Below are 14,727 nucleotides of genomic sequence, written 5' to 3' on the forward strand. Positions count from 1 at the left end.
TGGGTTAAAACACCACTGACTGGTGAGTGTCACCCCCTGACTTTCTGACTCAGCAGGTGGAACTCAAGGACATGCACTTCTAGCAAGCTGCCAGGCAATGCTGGTGCTACTGGACCACCCTTGGCAAGCGCTGCTCTGAACATCACAGCTGGGGGGCCTCTGTAGGTCAGGATGTGCTTTCTAGGTTTGGTCAATTCAGTGTTCATATCCATGTGTTACTTCAGAAACCATCTTTGCATTGCTTATGTTTATGAAGACATCCATAAATCCGTCCAATTTCCTTTTTTCCCCCCAATCTGCAAATTTCCCCTGTAAGGAAGTCATGAATCATCGAATTGAAAACCAGGCTCCTGGCTGAACTGGCAGGTCCAGGCATGGGGCCGTGGGCTGGAGTGCCTGGCCTGCAGATGTCTTGTCACCCTCTCTAGCCCCCTCATTGAACTTTTTGCTGGTCCAGAGCAGAGGTGGTCAAGCACACATCCTGCCAGGTTCACAAGCAGCTTCTTGTCTGGTGGGCTGGCTGCTAGAAACCTCTCCCTTCCCAGCCCTGCTGGGAGTGCTAGACAGACACGGGGCTGTGTCTGAGGGCCATGAAAACAAAACGGATAATTTCAAACATGGGCTTGCTGCTACTAATCTGTATATGTCTGAACGTTCACAAGAGGAAACTGGCAATGCTAGTTTTCAGCTGAGGAAGCACAGAGGATAAGATTCTCCGTAATGATGGCAGCAAGTGAGCACTGGAGAGAGGGACCAGGAACCAGACAGGAGGGGGTTGCTGCTGCCCATTGGCCTAGCAAGGAAAGTGGGAGAGAAGAAAAGAGAAAGAAAGGGGGAAAATATGAAAGAAAGGGCAAAATGCGATGCCAGTCTCTTTTGGGCTCCATCCGTGTATATGCCGGCGAATTATCGGTGGGGGGTGGGGGGGTGGACACCGTCAGTTGCCCTGCCCTCTGTGTCATTGTTCCCAAAGTTTCCAACGTCCTGCATCAGACAGAAGAAACCATATCCCTTAATGTTCCCAGGATTCTTTCCCAAGCCACTGACTTGGAACTCACACTCAACTACCTGCTTCCTATGCCCTTTGATAACTATTGAAAGTAATTTGTTTGAGTCTGAGTGTCACCAGTGGAAGAGACCCTTTTACGGCCCCTCCCCTGCAAGCAGAAGAGCTGGACTATCAGGAGAGTCCCCCAGCAACAGCAGCACTGAGGAATCTAGAAGCGGAGAGTTCTCCCAAGTTACAGCTAGACCAGCTCATTATCTTTCATTGTCCTCATTTGACCCAGAAGAAAACTGAAGCCCACAGTGAAAAACCGCTTGCCTAGATCCTATGCTAATTAGGGCAGGCGGCCCTTAGTTGTTTTGTTTGCTTTTACTTTGCTGCAAATTACGGTTTCCTGGCCAGACTATTAATAACTATAATCTTAACGCTTATCTGATTTTTACTATGTGACAGACACCGTTCAGAATACATATGTTAATTCACTTGATCCCTATGCAGCCCTATTAGATAGGTGCTATTATCTATCATCTCCACTGCCCAGGAAACTGAGGCACATCTCTATGTAAGGACATCTAGTAACTTAATCTTTCACATCCATATGTAGAAGAAATTGAGAGTGGCTCAGCTGGGAGCGGTAAGAGGGCAAATTTGAAGGAAAGCCTAATCTGTACTAATTTAAAACCCGAAACGTACACATCTTTATAATGTATACATTCGTGACTACAAGGCCATGTAGCCTAGGGCTTCATCATGGGCTGTGAGCTGCCAGGAAGCAGGGTCCCTGCACCCCTGGTCTGGGGCACGCTGGCTGCACCCACCAGGAAGAGTCCAGTAAACCCACGATGAAGTGAAATTGACCCACGGGTGTGATTCCTGTTCAGGGAGACGCCACAGCCCCAAGGCTACTTTTTGCGAAGAAAGGATTCTCCTCTTCGAGATTGTTGGAGGATCATCCCGCCAAAGCAGTTTAGGAAATTTGTATCTGGTGTTTCCCTCATGGGATATTTTCCTTGTGGCTCAAGAGAACTTCCTGCCTATTTCCACCCTCTGTGTGCGTCTATGGAAACACACAGATTGTCACAATGAACCAGTTACTCTGCAGAATGAGTGCTGGCTCTTCTGACCCGTCATTGTCAAGTACAAAACAATCGGCCTTATCAAGAAGTCACATCTCTTTTTTTATGCTCAGCATAATTGTCACTTCAGTAGAGAGCTGAGCCTGCCCCACATCTGCTAAAACAGGGTTCCCCATCCTACACATCTTTTGACTCTACTCCAGAACTTGTTTATTTCCTTGCAGCACCTCAGTTCTGTTCATTTCTTGGAGGATTCTCTTTTCTCCTGGGATGTAACCTTTTGTCTGTCTTGTTCATCGCAAAAGTCAGCTCAGAACCTGGCACGTTTATTTTCTTTATTTAGCAAACAGTGCCTGTTCCCCTATGCACCCGGGATTCTAACTGCTTCGTTAAGTAATTTAATCCTCTTTACAATCCTACACCCAGGTACTCAATACTGGATGTTTTACAGATGAAAAAACTAAGGCACGAGAAGATCGAGTAACATGTCTAAAAAGCACACAACTGAGTTGTATGTGGTTTTGAACCCACAGAATCTAGCTCTGGGTTTGTGTTCAAATATTCCTTTTAATGAATATGTACATACTCGGTTCATATTTGTTGGACATATGGATACCTTAAAGAAATGCAAAGAAAGAAGCCGAGAATGCAATGTCTCCTACTTAACTGTGTTTGTTTCCCTACTGCTTTGCTTCCTACACCTTTATTTATATTTATCCCCACTTCTAATCTCTTCATCTTTTCTTCTTGAAGTATTATTGAAAGTGTTTCTTCCCTCTTAAAATCTTTCAAATGCAAATGAAAAACACACTGACAAAGCTAAAGTTGCAAAGGAAATATATTTATCATATGAAAAGAGAAACCCATCAATAAACACTCAAACCATCAGCCCTGGCTTGATAGAAGTTCTGTTCTCAGGGCTGTTTTATGTTTGCAGACTACAGCTTCCTTTTAAAAGATAGATCCTTACCTGCCCAATTCTGTGAATGTTACCTTAACTGAAAAAAGGGTCTTTGCAGGTGTAATTCAGTTCAGAGCTTGTGATGAGATCACCCCGGATTATCTATGTGGGTCCAGAGACGAGTATCCTTTATAAGACATAGGAGAAGGCAAGAGGAGGCAGTGTGAGCTCAGAAGCAGAGAACAGACTAGCCAAGGAGTGCCTGGAGCCCCTGAAAGAGGAGAAAGCATGGGAGGGGTTCTTCTTCCTAGAGCCTCTGGAGGAAGTGCAGCCCTATATCACCTTGACTTTAGACTGGGACAGTGAACAAATGAATTTCTGCTGTTTTAAGTCAACCTAGCTGTGATTTGTTAAGGCAGCCACTGGAAACTAATACTCTGACATGAGAAGACTGAGTAAGTGCTTCTCAGTTTCACTAATGAAGCTTTTCGAAACCAATTTGGTTCATCTCTTTCCTAGAAATGGATGATGATAAAGGGTAAGAAACGTAGCTTACCTTGGGCATCTTGAAGGATCCTTTCTCTTTTCACTACCCTAGCTTTACTGGGCGTGCCTGTGGATGAATGTAGAGTAAATCCAGCATGTGTGTGACATTTGCTGCTAAGTTTTCAAATATTTCGCTTCCTGGATTGGCATGGAGCAGGTCCATAGGGAAGGTCTGCCCTGGCCCCTTGCTCTAGTGGGCACTGCGGAGGGAAGGCAAAGCAGGAGCCTGCCTGTAACTTTAATGCTTTTAATTGTTCCCTTCTGTTCGGCTGGACTGTAATCCCTGAGTTTCAAAACATGCCATGAAGTTTGTTAAATATCCCTCAAAGCCTTAGGAGGCTGTATTCGTAGGTGCAGAGTGAATTCTTGGTGAGTGGCTCGTAGAAAACAAGTGGACTTGCTTAGCCACCGGCAACAGATGTCTTACCAGATAGAAGATGTGAATCATGCTGCTGGTCTTGATTCCTTCTTGCTGTCAAAGAGCTTGCAATCCGCTATCTGTTTAGAATCTGATTGGTAAGAATTGGGGCTGGAGAGGTGACCAGAACGAATGCCTGAAGAGGAGGATTAGAGATCGTTGGAGACATCATAACAGGCAAGTGTCTCAGAAGAGATGGGAAATACCTGATGTCCTTGAAATACCCCCATGTTTGCCAGTGGGTGTCTTGATTCTGCTAACAGGTGAGGTAGAAGGCACAGGCCAGTCATCCAGGACAATGGTTCTCCAACTTTCACATGCATTAGAAATCCCTGGAAGGCTTGTTCAAACACTGATTGCTCCAGAATTTCTGATGTAGGAGGTCTGCAGTGGGGTCCAAAAATGTACACATCTTACAAATAACCAGTTGCTGATGCTGCTGGTCCGGGGACCACATTTTGAGAGGCACTAGTCTAGGAAATTCCTATGATGTAAGTATATTCGTTCATCTAATTAAATTGCTTGGCTTATTGCAGTTATTTGGGATCATTTCTTGTACCCTGAGAGAAATAGCACTATGTGTTTTCGTGCTGAAGCCCTCAGTATGTTTTTCACAGCAGATCCATTTATTTGTGATAACTCTGGTGCCAACCGAACAATGACCGTGTGTGGTGGGTACTCCAGCAGCCGCATCGAGCAGAGGGCACACCTGCTCTGTGCATCCCACATACATACTGTGACTAAGCCAATAATACCGTGTCAGCACAATGCCCACAGTGGCTTTTCCTTCCACAAAAAGGCCAAAGGGGATCTTTAGCTCCTACCAGGCCCATGGGTCTGTGGCACATCTCCCATCCCTTGCAAGGTGACTCAGCTAAACAGCTAACTGGTCGAAGCAACCTGACTTAAAACTCCCCTGTCTCCCTTCTTCTCTGATACCTCGCTAGAGAGTGGAGGAGAATGTTAATTAAAAGGCTCTCACGGCTATTTCTAAATGATCTCACAGTTATTTCTAATTTTTTTTAAAGATTTTATTTATTTATTCATGAGAGACACACACAGAGAGATTAAGGCAGAGACACAGGCAGAGGGAGAAGCAGGCCCCGTGCAGGGAGCCCGACATGGGACTCGATCCCGGGTCTCCAGGATCACACTCTGGGCTGCAGGCGGCACTAAACCGCTACGCCACCGGGGCTGCCCAGTTATTTCTAATTGACCAACAAAATTCTGTTAAGATACTGGGTACCACATAAGCTTCTCCTCTAATTTCTCATTAGATATGCTTTGTTACTCCAAGCCAGTCACATGATCGTGGGGTTTCTGAGGAAGCAAATAAGATAGGTATGGTTCTTGATGTTTGTTGAGGGCGAATTTAGGCCTTGACTTCATCTTCTCTGGTGCCCAAACCTTGGTGAGGGAAGTCTTGGGTTGCAGTTGTAGGCAGCACATGACAGATCTGCCCGACGACAGATGGCCAGAAGAATGGGACAGGAGATGTGCCACAGACCCATGATTTGGAGGTATGTGCATGAGGGTTTCCAACCCCGATGGGTATGTATTCTAATTTAAAATATCACAGGGGAAAAAAAAAAATATCACAGGGGAGAAAAAAATAGACGTTCCCATGGAAACATTTTCTCAGGGCTAGCTCTTCTGTCTCATTATCATATCTTATTTAAATATTTCCTGGAATCAGCTTAAACTTAATCTTTCTGTAGATCTATCTTCAGTGGCCTTGGATCACATAACATCTGGTCAGAGGTTTTCTTTAATAAACTGTATACTGGTAGGCAATTCTATGGATTTCCATATGTCAGCTTGTGCTATCAGTAGTTGCCAGTTTATCATCATGTAAAAATGTTATTAGCATTTATTTCTGGATCTCTCATTTAGGATTTTAAGTTGGCTGAACTGAACACTCCTTCAGGAAGCACGGTAGACACCTGTTTCCAGCTGGAGATGGTACCATTTGTCACACATTTGCTGTCTTCCAGCCTGTTCCAATGAGCACTGCTGGGTCTCTGGGTGAGCCATGTTGTACCACAAACATGGAGGACATTTGCCCATAAGCGTTTCTTTGACATGTAATCATATCAGAGTGACTTCCTCTTTGTTATTCTTTACCACTCTCAGAAAAACAGAATCCCTCAAGCGTGAAGTTTGCAGGTCCTGATTTCTCCCTTTGTCCTCATTAGAGGACCCAGGGCCGTGTTCCTGTCTTGACATCCAGATGGGTCCCTTTACTTCTGGCTCTGCGTTGACACCAGCTCACCAGCAGGGGGAGCTCACTCCTTGTTCCTTTCTTCCTTTTTTTAATAGCTCTCCCAAATCCCATTTTTTGAACCTGATCATTTGGTGGCATACAGTAGGAACTTACGGGTTCTTAACTTTGGAAGCTGATTAAACTTTCAGATACCTAATCCATTGGAATACGTCATACCTGGGCAACTTAAATTTCCTTCCTCACAGCATCAGATTTTCCATCCATTGTATTTGCATGTTTGTTGAAGTATTTTGGAAGGAAGAGAATTTCATTACCTCTAAATATACAGATACACATATTGAGTTAGTTATATGTAGAGTTTTTAAAACTTTCAGTTCCTCAATTATAATTACATTTTTCTTGGAATTAGGAGAAAATTTACTGTGAAGCTAATAAAGCTAAAACTTCAAATTCTGTCCCTTTAGACAAGCCCCTGAGGGAGAAGGAAGTGATGGCATTTTGACTAATAATTCTTTAAAATTTTATTTATGCATTTGAGAGAGAAAGAGGGAGGGGAGGGGCAAAGAGAGAGGATCTCATACAGACTCCACACCCAGCACAGAGCCCTACATGGGGCTCGATCTCATGACCCTGAGATCGTGACCTGAGCCAAAACCAAGAGTTGGACATTCAACTGGCTGAGCCACCCAGCCACCACCCTCTCTGTAGGGACCATAAGGTCATAGAAGAGTCAACCTCCCCAAAGCCTATATCTGCCCCTGACTGGAATATATTGAAATATTAACAAAAGCCTTTTCTTTCACTACCTGGTTTTATGGTTGAAAGGGTTTCTTCCTATTGAGGTAGTGGTGTTCATGGTCACTGCAGTGTTCTTCTCTGGAAACAAATGCAATAAGAAGAGCAGTGAGAAAAAGACTGGATAAAGCTCTCTATACTGTGCCTTCATGGAGAAGCCTAGCAGTGCGTATCAGCTTCCCTGAGTAATTAATTCTCATCAGGAGTTTCCAGTCAGGTTTCCTCATTTGCCTGGGTCAGGGAAGGAATCTTAATGTGACTTCCCCTCTCATGTAACACCTGCCCTAAGCACTGACTTCACCTCTGTGTACACCTCTACCAAAGGCTGGAAGGGACTGGGTTGACCAGGCCACACCAGCAAGGGAGATCAACAAATACCGTGTCGTGTCCGTGGCAGTGGCTAACCATGAGCCGGCCCATTCCCAGTATCCGTAATTCCTGGAGGTGGCGTTTCAGGCACCAATCCCAAACTGGGATGTGCTGAGCCCACGTCAGAGATTTAACCAATTGTAAATGAGGGAGGTAAGAATGAATAAGACACGTTTGTATCAAAGAATGCAAATTTTAAAATCAGGGAGGGCCTAACCCTAGAACTTTATAATTCTCCCATGAATCATCACCTGCTTCATTGATTGCAGAGAAAGAGAGATCAAATGTTGTCAACTCTCAAAACCAGCAGTGTTTAAACACAGTGTTAACCATGTGGTTAAAGCCAGGCAGGGATCCCTGGGTGGCGCAGCGGTTTGGCGCTTGCCTCTGGCCCGGGGCGCGGTCCTGGAGACCTGGGATCGAGTCCCACGTCGGGCTCCCGGTGCATGGAGCCTGCTTCTCCCTCTGCCTATGTCTCTGCCTCTCTCTATCTCTCTGTGACTATCATAAATAAATAAAAAATTAAAAAAAAAATTTAAAAGCCAGGTGCAAGATGACCCACCGGTCCCGGGGACTGTGGTTTTGTGTCAGACACATACAGTCCGTAATCCCAGCACTGCTACTTAACTAGTCCCATGGCCCTTGGGCAAATTCTTTTTTTTTTTTTTTAAGATTTTATTTATTTATTCATGAGAGACACAGAGAAGAGAGGCAGAGACACAGGCAGAGGGAGAAGCAGGCTCCACGCAGGGAGCCTGATGCCAGACTCCATCCCGGGTCTCCAGGATCACACCCTGGGCCAAAGGCAGACAGACGCTCAACCGCTGAGCCACCCAGGGATCCCACCTTGGGCAAATTCTTGACCTCTGAGCTGTTTTTTTCAAACATAAAATATTAGGAATATCCATCTTACAGAGCTATTATAAGGACTTGCCCTAATGAATATATATTTTGAATATTATATATATAATACATGTGCCACATATGGAATAGGAACTCAACAGATGGTAGTATGACCAGTTACTGTAGAACTGGTTATGTTGTGGCTCACGCTGAAATAGAACAGGTCAGCACCGTTCACTGTGCGGCACACAATTCAGTCTCTGATATTAATATGATACGACAAGTTGAATCACCGATATCATAAAGACTTTAAGATCACTTGGGCCTGGGAGTTGGCCGTTGATAAATTCGTCCTTCAGAGAAGCATGGCCACTCTATTGGGTTGTATTAATTGTACCAAGCCTTTGATGCGTTGTAGGTCAGCAGTAAGACAGGCTAACATCTACCGCAGAGACTTAACATCGTGGCCGCGAAAGCAGAAGATTTACCTGTATTATCTGACGAAAGAGAAGACCAAGAGTCAGAGGCGAAGTAACCTTCCAGATCCCAGGGATGTGTACCCTGTGCCATCAGGTGACTCTGGCTCTGAATCGCGCCCTCTGTTGGGCTACAGGTGCACTTGGAGGCTATCCTTGCCCTCCGTCCTGAGGGCAGAGGCAGTGGGGAGACCGGATGCTTCTGAACTCATGGGGCAGAGAACCCTCCACCCCAAAACCCCTGAGCAAGCGCCGGATCGCTTAAGGGAAGTTCAGTTTGGTGGGGGTTTCTAAAAATAATTCAAGGCACCAAACCTCAAGACTCCAAAGTTATATTTTGTTTGCTTTTATTCCGAATCCTTAGGATAACTTCTTCTTTTCTGCCTAAATCCATCTTTTCATTTTATTGATTTTATACTTATGGTGTTTCTCTTTTCCATGCATGTTCCTCTCGGGTTTTAGAATAAGGATTCACCTTGTTTTGTTGAACTGGTTCAACCTTATTCCTTTGCCCCTTTGTTTTTAATCCCGGGGAGCCAGAATTAATAGTGATATGAGCTCTACTTTCCATTTGGCTTCAGGAAATCCAAAACAAGAGATCATTGTTTTCTAATATTTAATTGTCTGGGCTGTGCCAAAATATACATTTTACTATTTTATTTAATGCTCACAGTTTCTGTTCCCATTGTTTCATTTTAACAGAAAGGTAGTACTTTCAACACAGCAGTCCCTTTTCTATGCTTTATCAGACTTGAACAATTTAATTTCCATTTTCTTTCATCCAAATCTGCCACTGTTCTTGGAGGTTGGTGTTTTCGAGCCCCCAGGCATCTTCTGTATCATCGGGGTCTTTCATGTCTGTTCATTTGTGTAACTTTTCTGCGTGGCTTTGTGACATGGGCCAGGCGGTCAGTGGCCAGCTGCCGTGAACGTGGAGACACAACCCTTTGCCTTCCCCTCCCCTAGGACTCTAGGGGAATAACTGGGGAAAATGAGTCTGGAAACTGGTCATTTTCTTTTTCAGAGTATCGTAGAGGTTTGCATTGGCCACATTCAGGCACACTCTGTAACATTTCACTTAAAAGAAGGAAGAATCTTCAGTAGACACTGTGTCTCATATACTTCCCTGCCCTGAAAACTATTTGAGTCAAGGTCATAAGGTGTAAATGAATCCTGGATGGTCCTTCTTTATGTTATTGGGCTCAGTTGGCTGAGCCTCAAACTCTTGATTTCGGTTCAGGTTCAGGTCATGATCTCAGCGTGGTGGGATCGAGCCCTGCATCAGGCTCTGCACTCAAAGCAGAGTCTGCTTCTCTCACTCCCTCCCCCTCTTCCTTTGCCCCTCCCCCACTCACATGCGCTCTCTCTCTCTAATAAAATAAAATGAAATAATTTTAAAAAAAAGAAAAGAAAAACGAGTATTATAATAAAACCATATGCTTCAAATACTGATGCACTAAAAGCGTTAACCACAGAGGAGCTTATTTACTTCTATTATGGTTATGGAGTCTAAGACTTGGAAACTCAAAAAAACAGTAAAAATGTTGTTTCACATTGTCCCCAGGAATTTATGACCTAATAGTAAAATGAAGCTGCGCAGCTGCAAGAAGCGGTATGTCAAATGAATGGCACAGGTGGCCACAGTGCAAACGCAGCCTGCAATCCCACGTTGCGGGCACATACCAGGGACTCAGCTCTGGGTGTGACCATGAAGCAGAAGACAGAGGACCTCTTTCTGAGGTCCTGCTGAGTGGTGGCAGTCAGTGTCCCTTGCTTTACCTATCATCTCCTTAAATTTGCTCAAAGACCACACGCTGTTATTATTTTTAATTTTCTGGTGTAGATACTGAGGGCTTCAGGAGTCCCAGAGCTTGGAAATAGCAAGGCAGGACCCAACCCAAATGATCACCTCACAGGACTCCCAGCGCCTTCAGGGTACGTGACGAGTGTCATCAGTGTGAGGTCCAGAGCACAGTCGGAGGCAGCAAAGAGCGATCACAGAATGATGTACCGTGCTTGTTTTCCCAGGAAACTATTTGTGTTGTGTCCATCACGGGGCACTGCTGAAGGGCTGGGGCAGGCGAGGACTTCTCTCTCTTTCTCTCCGGTGGAAGAGGCTCGGGCCGCCCCTTGACAATGGGGGGGTCCTCTTTCCCACCCACACCTCCTCCCAGTCCCAAAAAATGAACTCCACTGATTCTGTGTTTTCTTGGGTCAGCCCCCAGCTGAGTGGCACCGGATGCGAGGCGATGGTGGGAGGCCCCAGGGTGGTTTGTCTGCCTTCCCCATGGTGGCCTCTGAGCCGGCTGCTCTGCTCCCCTTCGGAGGCTGCTTGCCAGGTGCAGCCTCTATTTCTGCCTCCCTCCCTGCACCCGCATCTCCTCCAGCCCTCCTGTCACCCGCTCTCCTGCCCTCAGTGCACCTGTACTCATCCCAGGTCCGTTGGAGTGCAGGCAGCACTGGTAGGTCTGCTAGGAGAAAGAACTTGTGCCAGATCCCAGAGCAGAAGGTCGAGTGGGAGAAGGTGGAACTTTCGCTCAAGGGCCCTGTGGTGAGAGAAAATGTGAAATGCTGTGCGCTCCGACGGGAGCACGGGTAGGTGCACCCACAGCGCTTCACATATGCTGTTCCCTCCTTGGAATGCTGTGCTCTTTCTCTTTCCTGCTTGGCAGCCTGGGCTTTCTTTCTCAAGACTCGCCAAATACCCGTTCCTTTGCTATCTCCCCGTCGACTCAAGCAAAGCTGATGGTTGATGCTCATCCTCCTATCGTGATGATTGATGTAGTTGACAGTGTCTGGAGCAGGTGGTTTCTGAGGAGCAAGAATCTGTCCCGAGCCTGAGGCCTTAGTAAGCCCTCAGACCCCTTGACAATCCCAAATGACCATGGAAGAGTTTGAACCAAGTAGGACAAAATTGATTCCTGTGGGCGGGGAGGGGGAGACTGTGATTTCCAGAGGAATTCAACGTGAGCTGATTCTTGAAGAGACTTGCCAGAGAGTTTGCCAGGTTAGTAAGTGCCAGGACATTTTCCAGATTTTCCTGGCAAACAGGATGCTGCATTTTTCTGGATCTCTGTTACACCTCTCTTAACACAAGAGTTCCTCAGCATTGGCACTCCTGACCTCTCGGGCCGGTAACTCGTAGGGGGTTGTTCTGTTGTGCATTGTAGGGTTTTTATCAGCATCCCTGCCCTCCAGCCACTAGACATGGGGAGCACATTCCCCCCAACTTGTTACGAGAAAAATGGCTCCACGCATTGCCAAATGTCCCCAGGAGGCAAAGTCACCCTGGGTTTAGAGCTCAACAAAGGTTGGCGCTTGTTTACCCTTGAAAAAGCCATTCTGTGAAATCAAACGAATGATCGCAGAAACTGACTGCTAGGGACCACTTAGGCTATGCTGAGTGTTTTCTTCACATTGTATCTAATCCACAAGTAGAATAATCCTCATTTTATAGATGAAGAAGCAGGATCACAGTGCTCAGGCAATTGCTCACAGGGCAGAAGGGTGTGTTTTCTGACCTTAATGTGCTCAGGCAGGCCTTAGTGCATCCTTGTCTGCATGCCTTCCAAATGACTCCTGCTCCCTTTTTTTGCAAATAGTCTTCAATAACTGTGGGAATTGGGGGCGTGAGGGGGAGGGAGATGCAAATAGGCTGAAGGTTAAAAGAAAATCAGATGTGTGAAATATGTCCAGATACAAAAACAGTCTTATAAATACAGACCTCCAAGCAATCCTAAAACATAAATATTAAGCCAAAAGAACATTCTTTACCAGGTGTCCTTCCAGTATACAAATGGACAGGTTAGAAATATGTAGTCCAAATGACTGTTTTCACTCGATTTTTCAATCAGAATCATTCCTACAATTATATTGATTGCAGTTTACAAGCACCATTCCTGAGCCATTGTTTGAAGAAATAATAAATGAATTTCAGATCTTGAAAGTTTGCGGTGGACAGAGTTGGGCCATACTCTTTCCCTCTTTTTCTTTTTTTTAACTTTATTTATTTATTTATTGAAAGACACAGAGAGAGAGATAGAGAGAGAGGCAGAGACACAGGCAGAGGGAGAGGCAGGCCCCTGCAGAGAGCCTGATGTGGGACTTGATCTTGGGTCTCCAGGATCACGCCCTGGGCCGAAGGCGGCTCTAAACCGCTGAGCCACCCGGGCTGCCCTTTCCCTCTTTTTCTCTCAGAAAGGAGTAAGTACAGGGATAGGGACTTGGCCCCTCCAGGCAAAGTGGCCCCGATCTATGTTTAAAAAGAACTGCTTCTTGTTTGTTTTCTACTTCTTGCTGTTTCTCTAGAAATTCTATTAACAAAAGGTTTGGGGCTTGACAGTGCTGATGCAGACAAGGAGTCCAAGCAGGCTTTTGTTCTGGAGGTAAAAGCGTGCTATCTGAGCAGCCACTGTTGTGCACACGCAGTAGTGATGCAAGTCCTTTGCAAGGCGTCCTTCATCTTTGTAGTCAAATTGCATAAAACCTATGAAAGGCAGCAACCAGGGGAGGCGGTGTAATGCATCATTTTATAAACAAGCTTTCTCTTTTTTTAAGTGAGATTTTATTCTCATTTTGGCATTCCGGAATGTTCTGTCTGCGACATGAGCAATTGCACCACGTTCGGGCACATCTCGCCTCCTGGCAGCTCGAAATGAAAAACAAAAGCGAAGTTCGGGAAGTTTGGTTCTGGCTGTGCGAGTCCGCAAAGGTCGGATTCCCTTTATTTTTTGTTGACTTTTTTTCTATGAAGAACACTTTTTTATTATGCAGCCGTCGTAGACACCATTACTCGGGGGGGGGGGGGGGGCCGGGCCGGGTACAGCCACTTCAGCCCCCGCAGGCACAGCCCCGCCCCCCAGCCCGCCTGTGGGTCCCGCACGGTGGGGAAGGACACACGCGGCTGCTTTGCCGACCAGAGGGTTGCGTTTGAATAGCCGTCTGGGGCACCAGGGACCAACTCGGATCCTCTCAATGCCATCATACCTGTGTGCAGATGAATAAGACCCAAAGAAGTGCTTAGATCACCCCATCACCTTTAAAAGTCAGTATTAAAATTGAATCCCACTCGTCAAAAAGTCATAAAAAGTGCACTCGTATTTACAGACCCCATTGAATTTTGCATGAATAAAACCTGTACACACTTGACGCGCCGTTTCTCAACACACAGAGCCTCCTACGGGATGGGCAGCAAACACGGGAACACAAGGAACAAAAAAGGACACGCTCCCTGCCTCCCCTTTTCAAGTGTCCTGGAAACACCAAGATGCGAAATAGACCCTGCAAATGAAGCTTCAGTACCTTAAAGGAACAGGACATTTCAGTCTCTCGGTCGAAGAGTCAACTCTCAGACTTAAAAAAAAGAAAAGAAAAGAAAGAAAAAAAGACGCGTTTGATTGCGGTGGGTTTGTTGAGTCTCTTGGCTGAGCCGAGCGCAGGCCCCGCCACCGCCCCGGGACACCTGCCGGCCGACGGTGCTTCTCCGAGTCTGCTGTGCCACCTCGTGGCAGACCTTGGTACTGCCGCTCCCCCCAACTTCGGGGCAAAAGTCTTCTTTTTTTTGACGGGGCGGGGGGCAAAGTCTTTTAGCGGCTGAGGATGGTGCGAATTATGACAGAAAACTGAGACTCTCTTAGCAAAAAGGTGGAGAGAGACCCATAGCAAGCCCTGGAAATGATGCATACTGGATTCGGAATATGGAGGAAGCACCCATTAACTGATCTTAGGAAAAAGCATGGTTGTGCAAAGGTATTTTTGGGGTTTTTTGCATGATTTTTCACAATTTTTCACGATTAAAATAATAGTAATAATAATACTAGAGGTGGCATTAACTTAGACTTCTAGAATGAATTAATTTGCACTTCTTAAAATTTCAGGAGGATTAAAAATTGACAACCCCCAATGTTTTTTCAGAACGGGTACTGCCAACGAAGGCTTATAGAAAATGAGAGAGCTTGGTCTCTTGGAATGCGACATTAAAAACATGCCCCACATTTATACTGGCCTGTCAGGTTTCTCTAAGTATTTGCACATGTGTTTTCACGTTGGATATTTACATATTTTAGAATTTAAA

At 45.7% G+C, this 14,727-nt stretch overlaps 1 protein-coding gene across 9 annotated transcripts in view; it reads left to right on the top strand.

Moving 5' to 3' along the window:
• The window catches only part of CHRM3 (cholinergic receptor muscarinic 3), a 505,856-nt gene that overhangs the window by 477,359 nt on the left and 13,770 nt on the right, over window positions 1-14,727 (top strand). The window lies entirely within an intron of this gene.

The sequence above is a fragment of the Nyctereutes procyonoides genome, unplaced genomic scaffold, assembly GCF_905146905.1.
Source record: "Nyctereutes procyonoides isolate TBG_1078 unplaced genomic scaffold, NYPRO_anot_genome, whole genome shotgun sequence".
In the NCBI taxonomy this organism is placed as follows: Eukaryota; Metazoa; Chordata; class Mammalia; order Carnivora; family Canidae; genus Nyctereutes; species Nyctereutes procyonoides.